The sequence below is a fragment of the Rhinoderma darwinii genome, unplaced genomic scaffold (genome assembly GCF_050947455.1).
Source record: "Rhinoderma darwinii isolate aRhiDar2 unplaced genomic scaffold, aRhiDar2.hap1 Scaffold_3885, whole genome shotgun sequence".
Classification (NCBI taxonomy): Eukaryota; Metazoa; Chordata; class Amphibia; order Anura; family Rhinodermatidae; genus Rhinoderma; species Rhinoderma darwinii.
The window spans coordinates 51089-69089 of record NW_027463514.1 but is presented as its reverse complement, the minus strand read 5'-3'; the positions used below and the strand labels follow the sequence as shown (position 1 = coordinate 69089).

The following is an 18001-nucleotide window of genomic DNA, read 5'->3' as shown; positions in this document are numbered from 1 at the left end:
ATTTCTGGCTCCAGTTGGCTTGAAAGTGGCTGAATTTGCATATTGACAACATGGATGGCCTCCTTCCGTTGAGAAGCAAACTTGTTTATGCACTGTGTTGCCGGGGTGGATAACAAGTGAAAGCTGCCAAGTGGCAGCCAAAAGAAGAGAGGAGCCTGGGAAACATATGTATTGTTTCTTGTATGTGCTGTCTGTGTTTTTATCCCCCTTACGGGTGGTCTCCCTGGGCTAACACAGGACTGCGGCCATGGCGTGAGGAAAGGAGGAAGAGTTTGTCCCTTAGTACTCTGGTTTCTCTTCAGAACGCATAAATCTTTCGCCTTTTACTAAAGATTTCCGTGGAGAGGAGCAAAACTGAGTTTTGTAGCAATTTTTGCATGCTCCAGCTTGCTGGGGTTTTCTTGTTCAGGTTGAAAAGCAGAAAGAGTGTATTTCTGGCTCCAGTTGGCTTGAAAGTGGCTGAATTTGCATATTGACAACATGGATGGCCTCCTTCCGTTGAGAAGCAAACTTGTTTATGCACTGTGTTGCCGGGGTGGATAACAAGTGAAAGCTGCCAAGTGGCAGCCAAAAGAAGAGAGGAGCCTGGGAAACATATGTATTGTTTCTTGTATGTGCTGTCTGTGTTTTTATCCCCCTTACGGGTGGTCTCCCTGGGCTAACACAGGACTGCGGCCATGGCGTGAGGAAAGGAGGAAGAGTTTGTCCCTTAGTACTCTGGTTTCTCTTCAGAACGCATAAATCTTTCGCCTTTTACTAAAGATTTCCGTGGAGAGGAGCAAAACTGAGTTTTGTAGCAATTTTTGCATGCTCCAGCTTGCTGGGGTTTTCTTGTTCAGGTTGAAAAGCAGAAAGAGTGTATTTCTGGCTCCAGTTGGCTTGAAAGTGGCTGAATTTGCATATTGACAACATGGATGGCCTCCTTCCGTTGAGAAGCAAACTTGTTTATGCACTGTGTTGCCGGGGTGGATAACAAGTGAAAGCTGCCAAGTGGCAGCCAAAAGAAGAGAGGAGCCTGGGAAACATATGTATTGTTTCTTGTATGTGCTGTCTGTGTTTTTATCCCCCTTACGGGTGGTCTCCCTGGGCTAACACAGGACTGCGGCCATGGCGTGAGGAAAGGAGGAAGAGTTTGTCCCTTAGTACTCTGGTTTCTCTTCAGAACGCATAAATCTTTCGCCTTTTACTAAAGATTTCCGTGGAGAGGAGCAAAACTGAGTTTTGTAGCAATTTTTGCATGCTCCAGCTTGCTGGGGTTTTCTTGTTCAGGTTGAAAAGCAGAAAGAGTGTATTTCTGGCTCCAGTTGGCTTGAAAGTGGCTGAATTTGCATATTGACAACATGGATGGCCTCCTTCCGTTGAGAAGCAAACTTGTTTATGCACTGTGTTGCCGGGGTGGATAACAAGTGAAAGCTGCCAAGTGGCAGCCAAAAGAAGAGAGGAGCCTGGGAAACATATGTATTGTTTCTTGTATGTGCTGTCTGTGTTTTTATCCCCCTTACGGGTGGTCTCCCTGGGCTAACACAGGACTGCGGCCATGGCGTGAGGAAAGGAGGAAGAGTTTGTCCCTTAGTACTCTGGTTTCTCTTCAGAACGCATAAATCTTTCGCCTTTTACTAAAGATTTCCGTGGAGAAGAGCAAAACTGAGTTTTGTAGCAATTTTTGCATGCTCCAGCTTGCTGGGGTTTTCTTGTTCAGGTTGAAAAGCAGAAAGAGTGTATTTCTGGCTCCAGTTGGCTTGAAAGTGGCTGAATTTGCATATTGACAACATGGATGGCCTCCTTCCGTTGAGAAGCAAACTTGTTTATGCACTGTGTTGCCGGGGTGGATAACAAGTGAAAGCTGCCAAGTGGCAGCCAAAAGAAGAGAGGAGCCTGGGAAACATATGTATTGTTTCTTGTATGTGCTGTCTGTGTTTTTATCCCCCTTACGGGTGGTCTCCCTGGGCTAACACAGGACTGCGGCCATGGCGTGAGGAAAGGAGGAAGAGATTGTCCCTTAGTACTCTGGTTTCTCTTCAGAACGCATAAATCTTTCGCCTTTTACTAAAGATTTCCGTGGAGAGGAGCAAAACTGAGTTTTGTAGCAATTTTTGCATGCTCCAGCTTGCTGGGGTTTTCTTGTTCAGGTTGAAAAGCAGAAAGAGTGTATTTCTGGCTCCAGTTGGCTTGAAAGTGGCTGAATTTGCATATTGACAACATGGATGGCCTCCTTCCGTTGAGAAGCAAACTTGTTTATGCACTGTGTTGCCGGGGTGGATAACAAGTGAAAGCTGCCAAGTGGCAGCCAAAAGAAGAGAGGAGCCTGGGAAACATATGTATTGTTTCTTGTATGTGCTGTCTGTGTTTTTATCCCCCTTACGGGTGGTCTCCCTGGGCTAACACAGGACTGCGGCCATGGCGTGAGGAAAGGAGGAAGAGTTTGTCCCTTAGTACTCTGGTTTCTCTTCAGAACGCATAAATCTTTCGCCTTTTACTAAAGATTTCCGTGGAGAGGAGCAAAACTGAGTTTTGTAGCAATTTTTGCATGCTCCAGCTTGCTGGGGTTTTCTTGTTCAGGTTGAAAAGCAGAAAGAGTGTATTTCTGGCTCCAGTTGGCTTGAAAGTGGCTGAATTTGCATATTGACAACATGGATGGCCTCCTTCCGTTGAGAAGCAAACTTGTTTATGCACTGTGTTGCCGGGGTGGATAACAAGTGAAAGCTGCCAAGTGGCAGCCAAAAGAAGAGAGGAGCCTGGGAAACATATGTATTGTTTCTTGTATGTGCTGTCTGTGTTTTTATCCCCCTTACGGGTGGTCTCCCTGGGCTAACACAGGACTGCGGCCATGGCGTGAGGAAAGGAGGAAGAGTTTGTCCCTTAGTACTCTGGTTTCTCTTCAGAACGCATAAATCTTTCGCCTTTTACTAAAGATTTCCGTGGAGAGGAGCAAAACTGAGTTTTGTAGCAATTTTTGCATGCTCCAGCTTGCTGGGGTTTTCTTGTTCAGGTTGAAAAGCAGAAAGAGTGTATTTCTGGCTCCAGTTGGCTTGAAAGTGGCTGAATTTGCATATTGACAACATGGATGGCCTCCTTCCGTTGAGAAGCAAACTTGTTTATGCACTGTGTTGCCGGGGTGGATAACAAGTGAAAGCTGCCAAGTGGCAGCCAAAAGAAGAGAGGAGCCTGGGAAACATATGTATTGTTTCTTGTATGTGCTGTCTGTGTTTTTATCCCCCTTATGGGTGGTCTCCCTGGGCTAACACAGGACTGCGGCCATGGCGTGAGGAAAGGAGGAAGAGTTTGTCCCTTAGTACTCTGGTTTCTCTTCAGAACGCATAAATCTTTCGCCTTTTACTAAAGATTTCCGTGGAGAGGAGCAAAACTGAGTTTTGTAGCAATTTTTGCATGCTCCAGCTTGCTGGGGTTTTCTTGTTCAGGTTGAAAAGCAGAAAGAGTGTATTTCTGGCTCCAGTTGGCTTGAAAGTGGCTGAATTTGCATATTGACAACATGGATGGCCTCCTTCCGTTGAGAAGCAAACTTGTTTATGCACTGTGTTGCCGGGGTGGATAACAAGTGAAAGCAGCCAAAAGAAGAGAGGAGCCTGGGAAACATATGTATTGTTTCTTGTATGTGCTGTCTGTGTTTTTATCCCCCTTACGGGTGGTCTCCCTGGGCTAACACAGGACTGCGGCCATGGCGTGAGGAAAGGAGGAAGAGTTTGTCCCTTAGTACTCTGGTTTCTCTTCAGAACGCATAAATCTTTCGCCTTTTACTAAAGATTTCCGTGGAGAGGAGCAAAACTGAGTTTTGTAGCAATTTTTGCATGCTCCAGCTTGCTGGGGTTTTCTTGTTCAGGTTGAAAAGCAGAAAGAGTGTATTTCTGGCTCCAGTTGGCTTGAAAGTGGCTGAATTTGCATATTGACAACATGGAAGGCCTCCTTCCGTTGAGAAGCAAACTTGTTTATGCACTGTGTTGCCGGGGTGGATAACAAGTGAAAGCTGCCAAGTGGCAGCCAAAAGAAGAGAGGAGCCTGGGAAACATATGTATTGTTTCTTGTATGTGCTGTCTGTGTTTTTATCCCCCTTACGGGTGGTCTCCCTGGGCTAACACAGGACTGCGGCCATGGCGTGAGGAAAGGAGGAAGAGTTTGTCCCTTAGTACTCTGGTTTCTCTTCAGAACGCATAAATCTTTCGCCTTTTACTAAAGATTTCCGTGGAGAGGAGCAAAACTGAGTTTTGTAGCAATTTTTGCATGCTCCAGCTTGCTGGGGTTTTCTTGTTCAGGTTGAAAAGCAGAAAGAGTGTATTTCTGGCTCCAGTTGGCTTGAAAGTGGCTGAATTTGCATATTGACAACATGGATGGCCTCCTTCCGTTGAGAAGCAAACTTGTTTATGCACTGTGTTGCCGGGGTGGATAACAAGTGAAAGCTGCCAAGTGGCAGCCAAAAGAAGAGAGGAGCCTGGGAAACATATGTATTGTTTCTTGTATGTGCTGTCTGTGTTTTTATCCCCCTTATGGGTGGTCTCCCTGGGCTAACACAGGACTGCGGCCATGGCGTGAGGAAAGGAGGAAGAGTTTGTCCCTTAGTACTCTGGTTTCTCTTCAGAACGCATAAATCTTTCGCCTTTTACTAAAGATTTCCGTGGAGAGGAGCAAAACTGAGTTTTGTAGCAATTTTTGCATGCTCCAGCTTGCTGGGGTTTTCTTGTTCAGGTTGAAAAGCAGAAAGAGTGTATTTCTGGCTCCAGTTGGCTTGAAAGTGGCTGAATTTGCATATTGACAACATGGATGGCCTCCTTCCGTTGAGAAGCAAACTTGTTTATGCACTGTGTTGCCGGGGTGGATAACAAGTGAAAGCAGCCAAAAGAAGAGAGGAGCCTGGGAAACATATGTATTGTTTCTTGTATGTGCTGTCTGTGTTTTTATCCCCCTTACGGGTGGTCTCCCTGGGCTAACACAGGACTGCGGCCATGGCGTGAGGAAAGGAGGAAGAGTTTGTCCCTTAGTACTCTGGTTTCTCTTCAGAACGCATAAATCTTTCGCCTTTTACTAAAGATTTCCGTGGAGAGGAGCAAAACTGAGTTTTGTAGCAATTTTTGCATGCTCCAGCTTGCTGGGGTTTTCTTGTTCAGGTTGAAAAGCAGAAAGAGTGTATTTCTGGCTCCAGTTGGCTTGAAAGTGGCTGAATTTGCATATTGACAACATGGATGGCCTCCTTCCGTTGAGAAGCAAACTTGTTTATGCACTGTGTTGCCGGGGTGGATAACAAGTGAAAGCTGCCAAGTGGCAGCCAAAAGAAGAGAGGAGCCTGGGAAACATATGTATTGTTTCTTGTATGTGCTGTCTGTGTTTTTATCCCCCTTACGGGTGGTCTCCCTGGGCTAACACAGGACTGCGGCCATGGCGTGAGGAAAGGAGGAAGAGTTTGTCCCTTAGTACTCTGGTTTCTCTTCAGAACGCATAAATCTTTCGCCTTTTACTAAAGATTTCCGTGGAGAGGAGCAAAACTGAGTTTTGTAGCAATTTTTGCATGCTCCAGCTTGCTGGGGTTTTCTTGTTCAGGTTGAAAAGCAGAAAGAGTGTATTTCTGGCTCCAGTTGGCTTGAAAGTGGCTGAATTTGCATATTGACAACATGGATGGCCTCCTTCCGTTGAGAAGCAAACTTGTTTATGCACTGTGTTGCCGGGGTGGATAACAAGTGAAAGCTGCCAAGTGGCAGCCAAAAGAAGAGAGGAGCCTGGGAAACATATGAATTGTTTCTTGTATGTGCTGTCTGTGTTTTTATCCCCCTTACGGGTGGTCTCCCTGGGCTAACACAGGACTGCGGCCATGGCGTGAGGAAAGGAGGAAGAGTTTGTCCCTTAGTACTCTGGTTTCTCTTCAGAACGCATAAATCTTTCGCCTTTTACTAAAGATTTCCGTGGAGAGGAGCAAAACTGAGTTTTGTAGCAATTTTTGCATGCTCCAGCTTGCTGGGGTTTTCTTGTTCAGGTTGAAAAGCAGAAAGAGTGTATTTCTGGCTCCAGTTGGCTTGAAAGTGGCTGAATTTGCATATTGACAACATGGATGGCCTCCTTCCGTTGAGAAGCAAACTTGTTTATGCACTGTGTTGCCGGGGTGGATAACAAGTGAAAGCTGCCAAGTGGCAGCCAAAAGAAGAGAGGAGCCTGGGAAACATATGTATTGTTTCTTGTATGTGCTGTCTGTGTTTTTATCCCCCTTACGGGTGGTCTCCCTGGGCTAACACAGGACTGCGGCCATGGCGTGAGGAAAGGAGGAAGAGTTTGTCCCTTAGTACTCTGGTTTCTCTTCAGAACGCATAAATCTTTCGCCTTTTACTAAAGATTTCCGTGGAGAGGAGCAAAACTGAGTTTTGTAGCAATTTTTGCATGCTCCAGCTTGCTGGGGTTTTCTTGTTCAGGTTGAAAAGCAGAAAGAGTGTATTTCTGGCTCCAGTTGGCTTGAAAGTGGCTGAATTTGAATATTGACAACATGGATGGCCTCCTTCCGTTGAGAAGCAAACTTGTTTATGCACTGTGTTGCCGGGGTGGATAACAAGTGAAAGCTGCCAAGTGGCAGCCAAAAGAAGAGAGGAGCCTGGGAAACATATGTATTGTTTCTTGTATGTGCTGTCTGTGTTTTTATCCCCCTTACGGGTGGTCTCCCTGGGCTAACACAGGACTGCGGCCATGGCGTGAGGAAAGGAGGAAGAGTTTGTCCCTTAGTACTCTGGTTTCTCTTCAGAACGCATAAATCTTTCGCCTTTTACTAACGATTTCCGTGGAGAGGAGCAAAACTGAGTTTTGTAGCAATTTTTGCATGCTCCAGCTTGCTGGGGTTTTCTTGTTCAGGTTGAAAAGCAGAAAGAGTGTATTTCTGGCTCCAGTTGGCTTGAAAGTGGCTGAATTTGCATATTGACAACATGGATGGCCTCCTTCCGTTGAGAAGCAAACTTGTTTATGCACTGTGTTGCCGGGGTGGATAACAAGTGAAAGCTGCCAAGTGGCAGCCAAAAGAAGAGAGGAGCCTGGGAAACATATGTATTGTTTCTTGTATGTGCTGTCTGTGTTTTTATCCCCCTTACGGGTGGTCTCCCTGGGCTAACACAGGACTGCGGCCATGGCGTGAGGAAAGGAGGAAGAGTTTGTCCCTTAGTACTCTGGTTTCTCTTCAGAACGCATAAATCTTTCGCCTTTTACTAAAGATTTCCGTGGAGAGGAGCAAAACTAAGTTTTGTAGCAATTTTTGCATGCTCCAGCTTGCTGGGGTTTTCTTGTTCAGGTTGAAAAGCAGAAAGAGTGTATTTCTGGCTCCAGTTGGCTTGAAAGTGGCTGAATTTGCATATTGACAACATGGATGGCCTCCTTCCGTTGAGAAGCAAACTTGTTTATGCACTGTGTTGCCGGGGTGGATAACAAGTGAAAGCTGCCAAGTGGCAGCCAAAAGAAGAGAGGAGCCTGGGAAACATATGTATTGTTTCTTGTATGTGCTGTCTGTGTTTTTATCCCCCTTACGGGTGGTCTCCCTGGGCTAACACAGGACTGCGGCCATGGCGTGAGGAAAGGAGGAAGAGTTTGTCCCTTAGTACTCTGGTTTCTCTTCAGAACGCATAAATCTTTCGCCTTTTACTAAAGATTTCCGTGGAGAGGAGCAAAACTGAGTTTTGTAGCAATTTTTGCATGCTCCAGCTTGCTGGGGTTTTCTTGTTCAGGTTGAAAAGCAGAAAGAGTGTATTTCTGGCTCCAGTTGGCTTGAAAGTGGCTGAATTTGCATATTGACAACATGGATGGCCTCCTTCCGTTGAGAAGCAAACTTGTTTATGCACTGTGTTGCCGGGGTGGATAACAAGTGAAAGCTGCCAAGTGGCAGCCAAAAGAAGAGAGGAGCCTGGGAAACATATGTATTGTTTCTTGTATGTGCTGTCTGTGTTTTTATCCCCCTTACGGGTGGTCTCCCTGGGCTAACACAGGACTGCGGCCATGGCGTGAGGAAAGGAGGAAGAGTTTGTCCCTTAGTACTCTGGTTTCTCTTCAGAACGCATAAATCTTTCGCCTTTTACTAAAGATTTCCGTGGAGAGGAGCAAAACTGAGTTTTGTAGCAATTTTTGCATGCTCCAGCTTGCTGGGGTTTTCTTGTTCAGGTTGAAAAGCAGAAAGAGTGTATTTCTGGCTCCAGTTGGCTTGAAAGTGGCTGAATTTGCATATTGACAACATGGATGGCCTCCTTCCGTTGAGAAGCAAACTTGTTTATGCACTGTGTTGCCGGGGTGGATAACAAGTGAAAGCAGCCAAAAGAAGAGAGGAGCCTGGGAAACATATGTATTGTTTCTTGTATGTGCTGTCTGTGTTTTTATCCCCCTTACGGGTGGTCTCCCTGGGCTAACACAGGACTGCGGCCATGGCGTGAGGAAAGGAGGAAGAGTTTGTCCCTTAGTACTCTGGTTTCTCTTCAGAACGCATAAATCTTTCGCCTTTTATTAAAGATTTCCGTGGAGAGGAGCAAAACTGAGTTTTGTAGCAATTTTTGCATGCTCCAGCTTGCTGGGGTTTTCTTGTTCAGGTTGAAAAGCAGAAAGAGTGTATTTCTGGCTCCAGTTGGCTTGAAAGTGGCTGAATTTGCATATTGACAACATGGATGGCCTCCTTCCGTTGAGAAGCAAACTTGTTTATGCACTGTGTTGCCGGGGTGGATAACAAGTGAAAGCTGCCAAGTGGCAGCCAAAAGAAGAGAGGAGCCTGGGAAACATATGTATTGTTTCTTGTATGTGCTGTCTGTGTTTTTATCCCCCTTACGGGTGGTCTCCCTGGGCTAACACAGGACTGCGGCCATGGCGTGAGGAAAGGAGGAAGAGTTTGTCCCTTAGTACTCTGGTTTCTCTTCAGAACGCATAAATCTTTCGCCTTTTACTAAAGATTTCCGTGGAGAGGAGCAAAACTGAGTTTTGTAGCAATTTTTGCATGCTCCAGCTTGCTGGGGTTTTCTTGTTCAGGTTGAAAAGCAGAAAGAGTGTATTTCTGGCTCCAGTTGGCTTGAAAGTGGCTGAATTTGAATATTGACAACATGGATGGCCTCCTTCCGTTGAGAAGCAAACTTGTTTATGCACTGTGTTGCCGGGGTGGATAACAAGTGAAAGCTGCCAAGTGGCAGCCAAAAGAAGAGAGGAGCCTGGGAAACATATGTATTGTTTCTTGTATGTGCTGTCTGTGTTTTTATCCCCCTTACGGGTGGTCTCCCTGGGCTAACACAGGACTGCGGCCATGGCGTGAGGAAAGGAGGAAGAGTTTGTCCCTTAGTACTCTGGTTTCTCTTCAGAACGCATAAATCTTTCGCCTTTTACTAAAGATTTCCGTGGAGAGGAGCAAAACTGAGTTTTGTAGCAATTTTTGCATGCTCCAGCTTGCTGGGGTTTTCTTGTTCAGGTTGAAAAGCAGAAAGAGTGTATTTCTGGCTCCAGTTGGCTTGAAAGTGGCTGAATTTGCATATTGACAACATGGATGGCCTCCTTCCGTTGAGAAGCAAACTTGTTTATGCACTGTGTTGCCGGGGTGGATAACAAGTGAAAGCAGCCAAAAGAAGAGAGGAGCCTGGGAAACATATGTATTGTTTCTTGTATGTGCTGTCTGTGTTTTTATCCCCCTTACGGGTGGTCTCCCTGGGCTAACACAGGACTGCGGCCATGGCGTGAGGAAAGGAGGAAGAGTTTGTTCCTTAGTACTCTGGTTTCTCTTCAGAACGCATAAATCTTTCGCCTTTTATTAAAGATTTCCGTGGAGAGGAGCAAAACTGAGTTTTGTAGCAATTTTTGCATGCTCCAGCTTGCTGGGGTTTTCTTGTTCAGGTTGAAAAGCAGAAAGAGTGTATTTCTGGCTCCAGTTGGCTTGAAAGTGGCTGAATTTGCATATTGACAACATGGATGGCCTCCTTCCGTTGAGAAGCAAACTTGTTTATGCACTGTGTTGCCGGGGTGGATAACAAGTGAAAGCTGCCAAGTGGCAGCCAAAAGAAGAGAGGAGCCTGGGAAACATATGTATTGTTTCTTGTATGTGCTGTCTGTGTTTTTATCCCCCTTACGGGTGGTCTCCCTGGGCTAACACAGGACTGCGGCCATGGCGTGAGGAAAGGAGGAAGAGTTTGTCCCTTAGTACTCTGGTTTCTCTTCAGAACGCATAAATCTTTCGCCTTTTACTAAAGATTTCCGTGGAGAGGAGCAAAACTGAGTTTTGTAGCAATTTTTGCATGCTCCAGCTTGCTGGGGTTTTCTTGTTCAGGTTGAAAAGCAGAAAGAGTGTATTTCTGGCTCCAGTTGGCTTGAAAGTGGCTGAATTTGCATATTGACAACATGGATGGCCTCCTTCCGTTGAGAAGCAAACTTGTTTATGCACTGTGTTGCCGGGGTGGATAACAAGTGAAAGCTGCCAAGTGGCAGCCAAAAGAAGAGAGGAGCCTGGGAAACATATGTATTGTTTCTTGTATGTGCTGTCTGTGTTTTTATCCCCCTTACGGGTGGTCTCCCTGGGCTAACACAGGACTGCGGCCATGGCGTGAGGAAAGGAGGAAGAGTTTGTCCCTTAGTACTCTGGTTTCTCTTCAGAACGCATAAATCTTTCGCCTTTTACTAAAGATTTCCGTGGAGAGGAGCAAAACTGAGTTTTGTAGCAATTTTTGCATGCTCCAGCTTGCTGGGGTTTTCTTGTTCAGGTTGAAAAGCAGAAAGAGTGTATTTCTGGCTCCAGTTGGCTTGAAAGTGGCTGAATTTGCATATTGACAACATGGATGGCCTCCTTCCGTTGAGAAGCAAACTTGTTTATGCACTGTGTTGCCGGGGTGGATAACAAGTGAAAGCAGCCAAAAGAAGAGAGGAGCCTGGGAAACATATGTATTGTTTCTTGTATGTGCTGTCTGTGTTTTTATCCCCCTTACGGGTGGTCTCCCTGGGCTAACACAGGACTGCGGCCATGGCGTGAGGAAAGGAGGAAGAGTTTGTCGCTTAGTACTCTGGTTTCTCTTCAGAATGCATAAATCTTTCGCCTTTTATTAAAGATTTCCGTGGAGAGGAGCAAAACTGAGTTTTGTAGCAATTTTTGCATGCTCCAGCTTGCTGGGGTTTTCTTGTTCAGGTTGAAAAGCAGAAAGAGTGTATTTCTGGCTCCAGTTGGCTTGAAAGTGGCTGAATTTGCATATTGACAACATGGATGGCCTCCTTCCGTTGAGAAGCAAACTTGTTTATGCACTGTGTTGCCGGGGTGGATAACAAGTGAAAGCTGCCAAGTGGCAGCCAAAAGAAGAGAGGAGCCTGGGAAACATATGTATTGTTTCTTGTATGTGCTGTCTGTGTTTTTATCCCCCTTACGGGTGGTCTCCCTGGGCTAACACAGGACTGCGGCCATGGCGTGAGGAAAGGAGGAAGAGTTTGTCCCTTAGTACTCTGGTTTCTCTTCAGAACGCATAAATCTTTCGCCTTTTACTAAAGATTTCCGTGGAGAGGAGCAAAACTGAGTTTTGTAGCAATTTTTGCATGCTCCAGCTTGCTGGGGTTTTCTTGTTCAGGTTGAAAAGCAGAAAGAGTGTATTTCTGGCTCCAGTTGGCTTGAAAGTGGCTGAATTTGAATATTGACAACATGGATGGCCTCCTTCCGTTGAGAAGCAAACTTGTTTATGCACTGTGTTGCCGGGGTGGATAACAAGTGAAAGCTGCCAAGTGGCAGCCAAAAGAAGAGAGGAGCCTGGGAAACATATGTATTGTTTCTTGTATGTGCTGTCTGTGTTTTTATCCCCCTTACGGGTGGTCTCCCTGGGCTAACACAGGACTGCGGCCATGGCGTGAGGAAAGGAGGAAGAGTTTGTCCCTTAGTACTCTGGTTTCTCTTCAGAACGCATAAATCTTTCGCCTTTTACTAAAGATTTCCGTGGAGAGGAGCAAAACTGAGTTTTGTAGCAATTTTTGCATGCTCCAGCTTGCTGGGGTTTTCTTGTTCAGGTTGAAAAGCAGAAAGAGTGTATTTCTGGCTCCAGTTGGCTTGAAAGTGGCTGAATTTGCATATTGACAACATGGATGGCCTCCTTCCGTTGAGAAGCAAACTTGTTTATGCACTGTGTTGCCGGGGTGGATAACAAGTGAAAGCTGCCAAGTGGCAGCCAAAAGAAGAGAGGAGCCTGGGAAACATATGTATTGTTTCTTGTATGTGCTGTCTGTGTTTTTATCCCCCTTACGGGTGGTCTCCCTCGGCTAACACAGGACTGCGGCCATGGCGTGAGGAAAGGAGGAAGAGTTTGTCCCTTAGTACTCTGGTTTCTCTTCAGAACGCATAAATCTTTCGCCTTTTACTAAAGATTTCCGTGGAGAGGAGCAAAACTGAGTTTTGTAGCAATTTTTGCATGCTCCAGCTTGCTGGGGTTTTCTTGTTCAGGTTGAAAAGCAGAAAGAGTGTATTTCTGGCTCCAGTTGGCTTGAAAGTGGCTGAATTTGCATATTGACAACATGGATGGCCTCCTTCCGTTGAGAAGCAAACTTGTTTATGCACTGTGTTGCCGGGGTGGATAACAAGTGAAAGCTGCCAAGTGGCAGCCAAAAGAAGAGAGGAGCCTGGGAAACATATGTATTGTTTCTTGTATGTGCTGTCTGTGTTTTTATCCCCCTTACGGGTGGTCTCCCTGGGCTAACACAGGACTGCGGCCATGGCGTGAGGAAAGGAGGAAGAGTTTGTCCCTTAGTACTCTGGTTTCTCTTCAGAACGCATAAATCTTTCGCCTTTTACTAAAGATTTCCGTGGAGAGGAGCAAAACTGAGTTTTGTAGCAATTTTTGCATGCTCCAGCTTGCTGGGGTTTTCTTGTTCAGGTTGAAAAGCAGAAAGAGTGTATTTCTGGCTCCAGTTGGCTTGAAAGTGGCTGAATTTGCATATTGACAACATGGATGGCCTCCTTCCGTTGAGAAGCAAACTTGTTTATGCACTGTGTTGCCGGGGTGGATAACAAGTGAAAGCTGCCAAGTGGCAGCCAAAAGAAGAGAGGAGCCTGGGAAACATATGTATTGTTTCTTGTATGTGCTGTCTGTGTTTTTATCCCCCTTACGGGTGGTCTCCCTGGGCTAACACAGGACTGCGGCCATGGCGTGAGGAAAGGAGGAAGAGTTTGTCCCTTAGTACTCTGGTTTCTCTTCAGAACGCATAAATCTTTCGCCTTTTACTAAAGATTTCCGTGGAGAGGAGCAAAACTGAGTTTTGTAGCAATTTTTGCATGCTCCAGCTTGCTGGGGTTTTCTTGTTCAGGTTGAAAAGCAGAAAGAGTGTATTTCTGGCTCCAGTTGGCTTGAAAGTGGCTGAATTTGCATATTGACAACATGGATGGCCTCCTTCCGTTGAGAAGCAAACTTGTTTATGCACTGTGTTGCCGGGGTGGATAACAAGTGAAAGCTGCCAAGTGGCAGCCAAAAGAAGAGAGGAGCCTGGGAAACATATGTATTGTTTCTTGTATGTGCTGTCTGTGTTTTTATCCCCCTTACGGGTGGTCTCCCTGGGCTAAGACAGGACTGCGGCCATGGCGTGAGGAAAGGAGGAAGAGTTTGTCCCTTAGTACTCTGGTTTCTCTTCAGAACGCGTAAATCTTTCGCCTTTTACTAAAGATTTCCGTGGAGAGGAGCAAAACTGAGTTTTGTAGCAATTTTTGCATGCTCCAGCTTGCTGGGGTTTTCTTGTTCAGGTTGAAAAGCAGAAAGAGTGTATTTCTGGCTCCAGTTGGCTTGAAAGTGGCTGAATTTGCATATTGACAACATGGATGGCCTCCTTCCGTTGAGAAGCAAACTTGTTTATGCACTGTGTTGCCGGGGTGGATAACAAGTGAAAGCTGCCAAGTGGCAGCCAAAAGAAGAGAGGAGCCTGGGAAACATATGTATTGTTTCTTGTATGTGCTGTCTGTGTTTTTATCCCCCTTACGGGTGGTCTCCCTGGGCTAACACAGGACTGCGGCCATGGCGTGAGGAAAGGAGGAAGAGTTTGTCCCTTAGTACTCTGGTTTCTCTCCAGAACGCATAAATCTTTCGCCTTTTACTAAAGATTTCCGTGGAGAGGAGCAAAACTGAGTTTTGTAGCAATTTTTGCATGCTCCAGCTTGCTGGGGTTTTCTTGTTCAGGTTGAAAAGCAGAAAGAGTGTATTTCTGGCTCCAGTTGGCTTGAAAGTGGCTGAATTTGCATATTGACAACATGGATGGCCTCCTTCCGTTGAGAAGCAAACTTGTTTATGCACTGTGTTGCCGGGGTGGATAACAAGTGAAAGCTGCCAAGTGGCAGCCAAAAGAAGAGAGGAGCCTGGGAAACATATGTATTGTTTCTTGTATGTGCTGTCTGTGTTTTTATCCCCCTTACGGGTGGTCTCCCTGGGCTAACACAGGACTGCGGCCATGGCGTGAGGAAAGGAGGAAGAGTTTGTCCCTTAGTACTCTGGTTTCTCTTCAGAACGCATAAATCTTTCGCCTTTTACTAAAGATTTCCGTGGAGAGGAGCAAAACTGAGTTTTGTAGCAATTTTTGCATGCTCCAGCTTGCTGGGGTTTTCTTGTTCAGGTTGAAAAGCAGAAAGAGTGTATTTCTGGCTCCAGTTGGCTTGAAAGTGGCTGAATTTGCATATTGACAACATGGATGGCCTCCTTCCGTTGAGAAGCAAACTTGTTTATGCACTGTGTTGCCGGGGTGGATAACAAGTGAAAGCTGCCAAGTGGCAGCCAAAAGAAGAGAGGAGCCTGGGAAACATATGTATTGTTTCTTGTATGTGCTGTCTGTGTTTTTATCCCCCTTACGGGTGGTCTCCCTGGGCTAAGACAGGACTGCGGCCATGGCGTGAGGAAAGGAGGAAGAGTTTGTCCCTTAGTACTCTGGTTTCTCTTCAGAACGCATAAATCTTTCGCCTTTTACTAAAGATTTCCGTGGAGAGGAGCAAAACTGAGTTTTGTAGCAATTTTTGCATGCTCCAGCTTGCTGGGGTTTTCTTGTTCAGGTTGAAAAGCAGAAAGAGTGTATTTCTGGCTCCAGTTGGCTTGAAAGTGGCTGAATTTGCATATTGACAACATGGATGGCCTCCTTCCGTTGAGAAGCAAACTTGTTTATGCACTGTGTTGCCGGGGTGGATAACAAGTGAAAGCTGCCAAGTGGCAGCCAAAAGAAGAGAGGAGCCTGGGAAACATATGTATTGTTTCTTGTATGTGCTGTCTGTGTTTTTATCCCCCTTACGGGTGGTCTCCCTGGGCTAACACAGGACTGCGGCCATGGCGTGAGGAAAGGAGGAAGAGTTTGTCCCTTAGTACTCTGGTTTCTCTCCAGAACGCATAAATCTTTCGCCTTTTACTAAAGATTTCCGTGGAGAGGAGCAAAACTGAGTTTTGTAGCAATTTTTGCATGCTCCAGCTTGCTGGGGTTTTCTTGTTCAGGTTGAAAAGCAGAAAGAGTGTATTTCTGGCTCCAGTTGGCTTGAAAGTGGCTGAATTTGCATATTGACAACATGGATGGCCTCCTTCCGTTGAGAAGCAAACTTGTTTATGCACTGTGTTGCCGGGGTGGATAACAAGTGAAAGCTGCCAAGTGGCAGCCAAAAGAAGAGAGGAGCCTGGGAAACATATGTATTGTTTCTTGTATGTGCTGTGTGTGTTTTTATCCCCCTTACGGGTGGTCTCCCTGGGCTAACACAGGACTGCGGCCATGGCGTGAGGAAAGGAGGAAGAGTTTGTCCCTTAGTACTCTGGTTTCTCTTCAGAACGCATAAATCTTTCGCCTTTTACTAAAGATTTCCGTGGAGAGGAGCAAAACTGAGTTTTGTAGCAATTTTTGCATGCTCCAGCTTGCTGGGGTTTTCTTGTTCAGGTTGAAAAGCAGAAAGAGTGTATTTCTGGCTCCAGTTGGCTTGAAAGTGGCTGAATTTGCATATTGACAACATGGATGGCCTCCTTCCGTTGAGAAGAAAACTTGTTTATGCACTGTGTTGCCGGGGTGGATAACAAGTGAAAGCTGCCAAGTGGCAGCCAAAAGAAGAGAGGAGCCTGGGAAACATATGTATTGTTTCTTGTATGTGCTGTCTGTGTTTTTATCCCCCTTACGGGTGGTCTCCCTGGGCTAACACAGGACTGCGGCCATGGCGTGAGGAAAGGAGGAAGAGTTTGTCCCTTAGTACTCTGGTTTCTCTTCAGAACGCATAAATCTTTCGCCTTTTACTAAAGATTTCCGTGGAGAGGAGCAAAACTGAGTTTTGTAGCAATTTTTGCATGCTCCAGCTTGCTGGGGTTTTCTTGTTCAGGTTGAAAAGCAGAAAGAGTGTATTTCTGGCTCCAGTTGGCTTGAAAGTGGCTGAATTTGCATATTGACAACATGGATGGCCTCCTTCCGTTGAGAAGCAAACTTGTTTATGCACTGTGTTGCCGGGGTGGATAACAAGTGAAAGCTGCCAAGTGGCAGCCAAAAGAAGAGAGGAGCCTGGGAAACATATGTATTGTTTCTTGTATGTGCTGTCTGTGTTTTTATCCCCCTTACGGGTGGTCTCCCTGGGCTAACACAGGACTGCGGCCATGGCGTGAGGAAAGGAGGAAGAGTCTGTCCCTTAGTACTCTGGTTTCTCTTCAGAACGCATAAATCTTTCGCCTTTTACTAAAGATTTCCGTGGAGAGGAGCAAAACTGAGTTTTGTAGCAATTTTTGCATGCTCCAGCTTGCTGGGGTTTTCTTGTTCAGGTTGAAAAGCAGAAAGAGTGTATTTCTGGCTCCAGTTGGCTTGAAAGTGGCTGAATTTGCATATTGACAACATGGATGGCCTCCTTCCGTTGAGAAGCAAACTTGTTTATGCACTGTGTTGCTGGGGTGGATAACAAGTGAAAGCTGCCAAGTGGCAGCCAAAAGAAGAGAGGAGCCTGGGAAACATATGTATTGTTTCTTGTATGTGCTGTCTGTGTTTTTATCCCCCTTACGGGTGGTCTCCCTGGGCTAACACAGGACTGCGGCCATGGCTTGAGGAAAGGAGGAAGAGTTTGTCCCTTAGTACTCTGGTTTCTCTTCAGAACGCATAAATCTTTCGCCTTTTACTAAAGATTTCCGTGGAGAGGAGCAAAACTGAGTTTTGTAGCAATTTTTGCATTCTCCAGCTTGCTGGGGTTTTCTTGTTCAGGTTGAAAAGCAGAAAGAGTGTATTTCTGGCTCCAGTTGGCTTGAAAGTGGCTGAATTTGCATATTGACAACATGGATGGCCTCCTTCCGTTGAGAAGCAAACTTGTTTATGCACTGTGTTGCCGGGGTGGATAACAAGTGAAAGCTGCCAAGTGGCAGCCAAAAGAAGAGAGGAGCCTGGGAAACATATGTATTGTTTCTTGTATGTGCTGTCTGTGTTTTTATCCCCCTTACGGGTGGTCTCCCTGGGCTAACACAGGACTGCGGCCATGGCGTGAGGAAAGGAGGAAGAGTTTGTCCCTTAGTACTCTGGTTTCTCTTCAGAACGCATAAATCTTTCGCCTTTTACTAAAGATTTCCGTGGAGAGGAGCAAAACTGAGTTTTGTAGCAATTTTTGCATGCTCCAGCTTGCTGGGGTTTTCTTGTTCCGGTTGAAAAGCAGAAAGAGTGTATTTCTGGCTCCAGTTGGCTTGAAAGTGGCTGAATTTGCATATTGACAACATGGATGGCCTCCTTCCGTTGAGAAGCAAACTTGTTTATGCATTGTGTTGCCGGGGTGGATAACAAGTGAAAGCTGCCAAGTGGCAGCCAAAAGAAGAGAGGAGCCTGGGAAACATATGTATTGTTTCTTGTATGTGCTGTCTGTGTTTTTATCCCCCTTACGGGTGGTCTCCCTGGGCTAACACAGGACTGCGGCCATGGCTTGAGGAAAGGAGGAAGAGTTTGTCCCTTAGTACTCTGGTTTCTCTTCAGAACGCATAAATCTTTCGCCTTTTACTAAAGATTTCCGTGGAGAGGAGCAAAACTGAGTTTTGTAGCAATTTTTGCATGCTCCAGCTTGCTGGGGTTTTCTTGTTCAGGTTGAAAAGCAGAAAGA

General features: G+C 45.9%; 42 non-coding genes across 42 annotated transcripts; all 42 read left to right on the top strand.

Moving 5' to 3' along the window:
- Positions 1-282: 282 nt before the first annotated feature.
- LOC142707739 (U5 spliceosomal RNA) lies at positions 283-398 on the top strand. Its single transcript, XR_012868640.1, has one exon. It is a non-coding gene; the product is annotated as a U5 spliceosomal RNA (small nuclear RNA).
- A 314-nt stretch (positions 399-712) lies between these two features.
- LOC142707737 (U5 spliceosomal RNA) lies at positions 713-828 on the top strand. Its single transcript, XR_012868638.1, has one exon. It is a non-coding gene; the product is annotated as a U5 spliceosomal RNA (small nuclear RNA).
- Positions 829-1142: 314 nt separating this feature from the next.
- LOC142707735 (U5 spliceosomal RNA) lies at positions 1143-1258 on the top strand. The gene has a single exon (XR_012868637.1). It is a non-coding gene; the product is annotated as a U5 spliceosomal RNA (small nuclear RNA).
- A 314-nt stretch (positions 1259-1572) lies between these two features.
- On the top strand, positions 1573-1688 carry LOC142707793 (U5 spliceosomal RNA). The gene has a single exon (XR_012868689.1). It is a non-coding gene; the product is annotated as a U5 spliceosomal RNA (small nuclear RNA).
- Positions 1689-2002: 314 nt separating this feature from the next.
- LOC142707734 (U5 spliceosomal RNA) lies at positions 2003-2118 on the top strand. Its single transcript, XR_012868636.1, has one exon. It is a non-coding gene; the product is annotated as a U5 spliceosomal RNA (small nuclear RNA).
- Positions 2119-2432: 314 nt separating this feature from the next.
- Positions 2433-2548, top strand: LOC142707733 (U5 spliceosomal RNA). The gene has a single exon (XR_012868635.1). It is a non-coding gene; the product is annotated as a U5 spliceosomal RNA (small nuclear RNA).
- Positions 2549-2862: 314 nt separating this feature from the next.
- Positions 2863-2978, top strand: LOC142707732 (U5 spliceosomal RNA). Its single transcript, XR_012868634.1, has one exon. It is a non-coding gene; the product is annotated as a U5 spliceosomal RNA (small nuclear RNA).
- A 314-nt stretch (positions 2979-3292) lies between these two features.
- Positions 3293-3408, top strand: LOC142707731 (U5 spliceosomal RNA). The gene has a single exon (XR_012868633.1). It is a non-coding gene; the product is annotated as a U5 spliceosomal RNA (small nuclear RNA).
- A 303-nt stretch (positions 3409-3711) lies between these two features.
- On the top strand, positions 3712-3827 carry LOC142707730 (U5 spliceosomal RNA). The gene has a single exon (XR_012868632.1). It is a non-coding gene; the product is annotated as a U5 spliceosomal RNA (small nuclear RNA).
- A 314-nt stretch (positions 3828-4141) lies between these two features.
- Positions 4142-4257, top strand: LOC142707729 (U5 spliceosomal RNA). The gene has a single exon (XR_012868631.1). It is a non-coding gene; the product is annotated as a U5 spliceosomal RNA (small nuclear RNA).
- A 314-nt stretch (positions 4258-4571) lies between these two features.
- Positions 4572-4687, top strand: LOC142707728 (U5 spliceosomal RNA). Its single transcript, XR_012868630.1, has one exon. It is a non-coding gene; the product is annotated as a U5 spliceosomal RNA (small nuclear RNA).
- A 303-nt stretch (positions 4688-4990) lies between these two features.
- LOC142707727 (U5 spliceosomal RNA) lies at positions 4991-5106 on the top strand. The gene has a single exon (XR_012868629.1). It is a non-coding gene; the product is annotated as a U5 spliceosomal RNA (small nuclear RNA).
- A 314-nt stretch (positions 5107-5420) lies between these two features.
- Positions 5421-5536, top strand: LOC142707724 (U5 spliceosomal RNA). Its single transcript, XR_012868627.1, has one exon. It is a non-coding gene; the product is annotated as a U5 spliceosomal RNA (small nuclear RNA).
- Positions 5537-5850: 314 nt separating this feature from the next.
- Positions 5851-5966, top strand: LOC142707723 (U5 spliceosomal RNA). The gene has a single exon (XR_012868626.1). It is a non-coding gene; the product is annotated as a U5 spliceosomal RNA (small nuclear RNA).
- Positions 5967-6280: 314 nt separating this feature from the next.
- LOC142707722 (U5 spliceosomal RNA) lies at positions 6281-6396 on the top strand. The gene has a single exon (XR_012868625.1). It is a non-coding gene; the product is annotated as a U5 spliceosomal RNA (small nuclear RNA).
- A 314-nt stretch (positions 6397-6710) lies between these two features.
- Positions 6711-6826, top strand: LOC142707797 (U5 spliceosomal RNA). Its single transcript, XR_012868693.1, has one exon. It is a non-coding gene; the product is annotated as a U5 spliceosomal RNA (small nuclear RNA).
- Positions 6827-7140: 314 nt separating this feature from the next.
- LOC142707786 (U5 spliceosomal RNA) lies at positions 7141-7256 on the top strand. The gene has a single exon (XR_012868683.1). It is a non-coding gene; the product is annotated as a U5 spliceosomal RNA (small nuclear RNA).
- A 314-nt stretch (positions 7257-7570) lies between these two features.
- Positions 7571-7686, top strand: LOC142707721 (U5 spliceosomal RNA). Its single transcript, XR_012868624.1, has one exon. It is a non-coding gene; the product is annotated as a U5 spliceosomal RNA (small nuclear RNA).
- Positions 7687-8000: 314 nt separating this feature from the next.
- On the top strand, positions 8001-8116 carry LOC142707720 (U5 spliceosomal RNA). The gene has a single exon (XR_012868623.1). It is a non-coding gene; the product is annotated as a U5 spliceosomal RNA (small nuclear RNA).
- Positions 8117-8419: 303 nt separating this feature from the next.
- Positions 8420-8535, top strand: LOC142707790 (U5 spliceosomal RNA). The gene has a single exon (XR_012868687.1). It is a non-coding gene; the product is annotated as a U5 spliceosomal RNA (small nuclear RNA).
- A 314-nt stretch (positions 8536-8849) lies between these two features.
- LOC142707719 (U5 spliceosomal RNA) lies at positions 8850-8965 on the top strand. Its single transcript, XR_012868622.1, has one exon. It is a non-coding gene; the product is annotated as a U5 spliceosomal RNA (small nuclear RNA).
- A 314-nt stretch (positions 8966-9279) lies between these two features.
- On the top strand, positions 9280-9395 carry LOC142707718 (U5 spliceosomal RNA). Its single transcript, XR_012868621.1, has one exon. It is a non-coding gene; the product is annotated as a U5 spliceosomal RNA (small nuclear RNA).
- A 303-nt stretch (positions 9396-9698) lies between these two features.
- Positions 9699-9814, top strand: LOC142707789 (U5 spliceosomal RNA). The gene has a single exon (XR_012868686.1). It is a non-coding gene; the product is annotated as a U5 spliceosomal RNA (small nuclear RNA).
- A 314-nt stretch (positions 9815-10128) lies between these two features.
- LOC142707717 (U5 spliceosomal RNA) lies at positions 10129-10244 on the top strand. Its single transcript, XR_012868620.1, has one exon. It is a non-coding gene; the product is annotated as a U5 spliceosomal RNA (small nuclear RNA).
- Positions 10245-10558: 314 nt separating this feature from the next.
- LOC142707716 (U5 spliceosomal RNA) lies at positions 10559-10674 on the top strand. Its single transcript, XR_012868619.1, has one exon. It is a non-coding gene; the product is annotated as a U5 spliceosomal RNA (small nuclear RNA).
- A 303-nt stretch (positions 10675-10977) lies between these two features.
- Positions 10978-11093, top strand: LOC142707794 (U5 spliceosomal RNA). Its single transcript, XR_012868690.1, has one exon. It is a non-coding gene; the product is annotated as a U5 spliceosomal RNA (small nuclear RNA).
- Positions 11094-11407: 314 nt separating this feature from the next.
- On the top strand, positions 11408-11523 carry LOC142707715 (U5 spliceosomal RNA). The gene has a single exon (XR_012868618.1). It is a non-coding gene; the product is annotated as a U5 spliceosomal RNA (small nuclear RNA).
- A 314-nt stretch (positions 11524-11837) lies between these two features.
- LOC142707712 (U5 spliceosomal RNA) lies at positions 11838-11953 on the top strand. The gene has a single exon (XR_012868616.1). It is a non-coding gene; the product is annotated as a U5 spliceosomal RNA (small nuclear RNA).
- Positions 11954-12267: 314 nt separating this feature from the next.
- On the top strand, positions 12268-12383 carry LOC142707711 (U5 spliceosomal RNA). Its single transcript, XR_012868615.1, has one exon. It is a non-coding gene; the product is annotated as a U5 spliceosomal RNA (small nuclear RNA).
- Positions 12384-12697: 314 nt separating this feature from the next.
- LOC142707710 (U5 spliceosomal RNA) lies at positions 12698-12813 on the top strand. Its single transcript, XR_012868614.1, has one exon. It is a non-coding gene; the product is annotated as a U5 spliceosomal RNA (small nuclear RNA).
- A 314-nt stretch (positions 12814-13127) lies between these two features.
- LOC142707709 (U5 spliceosomal RNA) lies at positions 13128-13243 on the top strand. The gene has a single exon (XR_012868613.1). It is a non-coding gene; the product is annotated as a U5 spliceosomal RNA (small nuclear RNA).
- A 314-nt stretch (positions 13244-13557) lies between these two features.
- Positions 13558-13673, top strand: LOC142707783 (U5 spliceosomal RNA). The gene has a single exon (XR_012868680.1). It is a non-coding gene; the product is annotated as a U5 spliceosomal RNA (small nuclear RNA).
- Positions 13674-13987: 314 nt separating this feature from the next.
- Positions 13988-14103, top strand: LOC142707837 (U5 spliceosomal RNA). Its single transcript, XR_012868729.1, has one exon. It is a non-coding gene; the product is annotated as a U5 spliceosomal RNA (small nuclear RNA).
- Positions 14104-14417: 314 nt separating this feature from the next.
- LOC142707708 (U5 spliceosomal RNA) lies at positions 14418-14533 on the top strand. Its single transcript, XR_012868612.1, has one exon. It is a non-coding gene; the product is annotated as a U5 spliceosomal RNA (small nuclear RNA).
- A 314-nt stretch (positions 14534-14847) lies between these two features.
- Positions 14848-14963, top strand: LOC142707707 (U5 spliceosomal RNA). The gene has a single exon (XR_012868611.1). It is a non-coding gene; the product is annotated as a U5 spliceosomal RNA (small nuclear RNA).
- A 314-nt stretch (positions 14964-15277) lies between these two features.
- Positions 15278-15393, top strand: LOC142707825 (U5 spliceosomal RNA). The gene has a single exon (XR_012868718.1). It is a non-coding gene; the product is annotated as a U5 spliceosomal RNA (small nuclear RNA).
- Positions 15394-15707: 314 nt separating this feature from the next.
- On the top strand, positions 15708-15823 carry LOC142707706 (U5 spliceosomal RNA). The gene has a single exon (XR_012868610.1). It is a non-coding gene; the product is annotated as a U5 spliceosomal RNA (small nuclear RNA).
- A 314-nt stretch (positions 15824-16137) lies between these two features.
- LOC142707705 (U5 spliceosomal RNA) lies at positions 16138-16253 on the top strand. Its single transcript, XR_012868609.1, has one exon. It is a non-coding gene; the product is annotated as a U5 spliceosomal RNA (small nuclear RNA).
- Positions 16254-16567: 314 nt separating this feature from the next.
- LOC142707704 (U5 spliceosomal RNA) lies at positions 16568-16683 on the top strand. Its single transcript, XR_012868608.1, has one exon. It is a non-coding gene; the product is annotated as a U5 spliceosomal RNA (small nuclear RNA).
- A 314-nt stretch (positions 16684-16997) lies between these two features.
- On the top strand, positions 16998-17113 carry LOC142707766 (U5 spliceosomal RNA). Its single transcript, XR_012868665.1, has one exon. It is a non-coding gene; the product is annotated as a U5 spliceosomal RNA (small nuclear RNA).
- Positions 17114-17427: 314 nt separating this feature from the next.
- On the top strand, positions 17428-17543 carry LOC142707702 (U5 spliceosomal RNA). The gene has a single exon (XR_012868607.1). It is a non-coding gene; the product is annotated as a U5 spliceosomal RNA (small nuclear RNA).
- Positions 17544-17857: 314 nt separating this feature from the next.
- Positions 17858-17973, top strand: LOC142707700 (U5 spliceosomal RNA). The gene has a single exon (XR_012868605.1). It is a non-coding gene; the product is annotated as a U5 spliceosomal RNA (small nuclear RNA).
- The last annotated feature ends 28 nt before the right edge of the window (positions 17974-18001 follow it).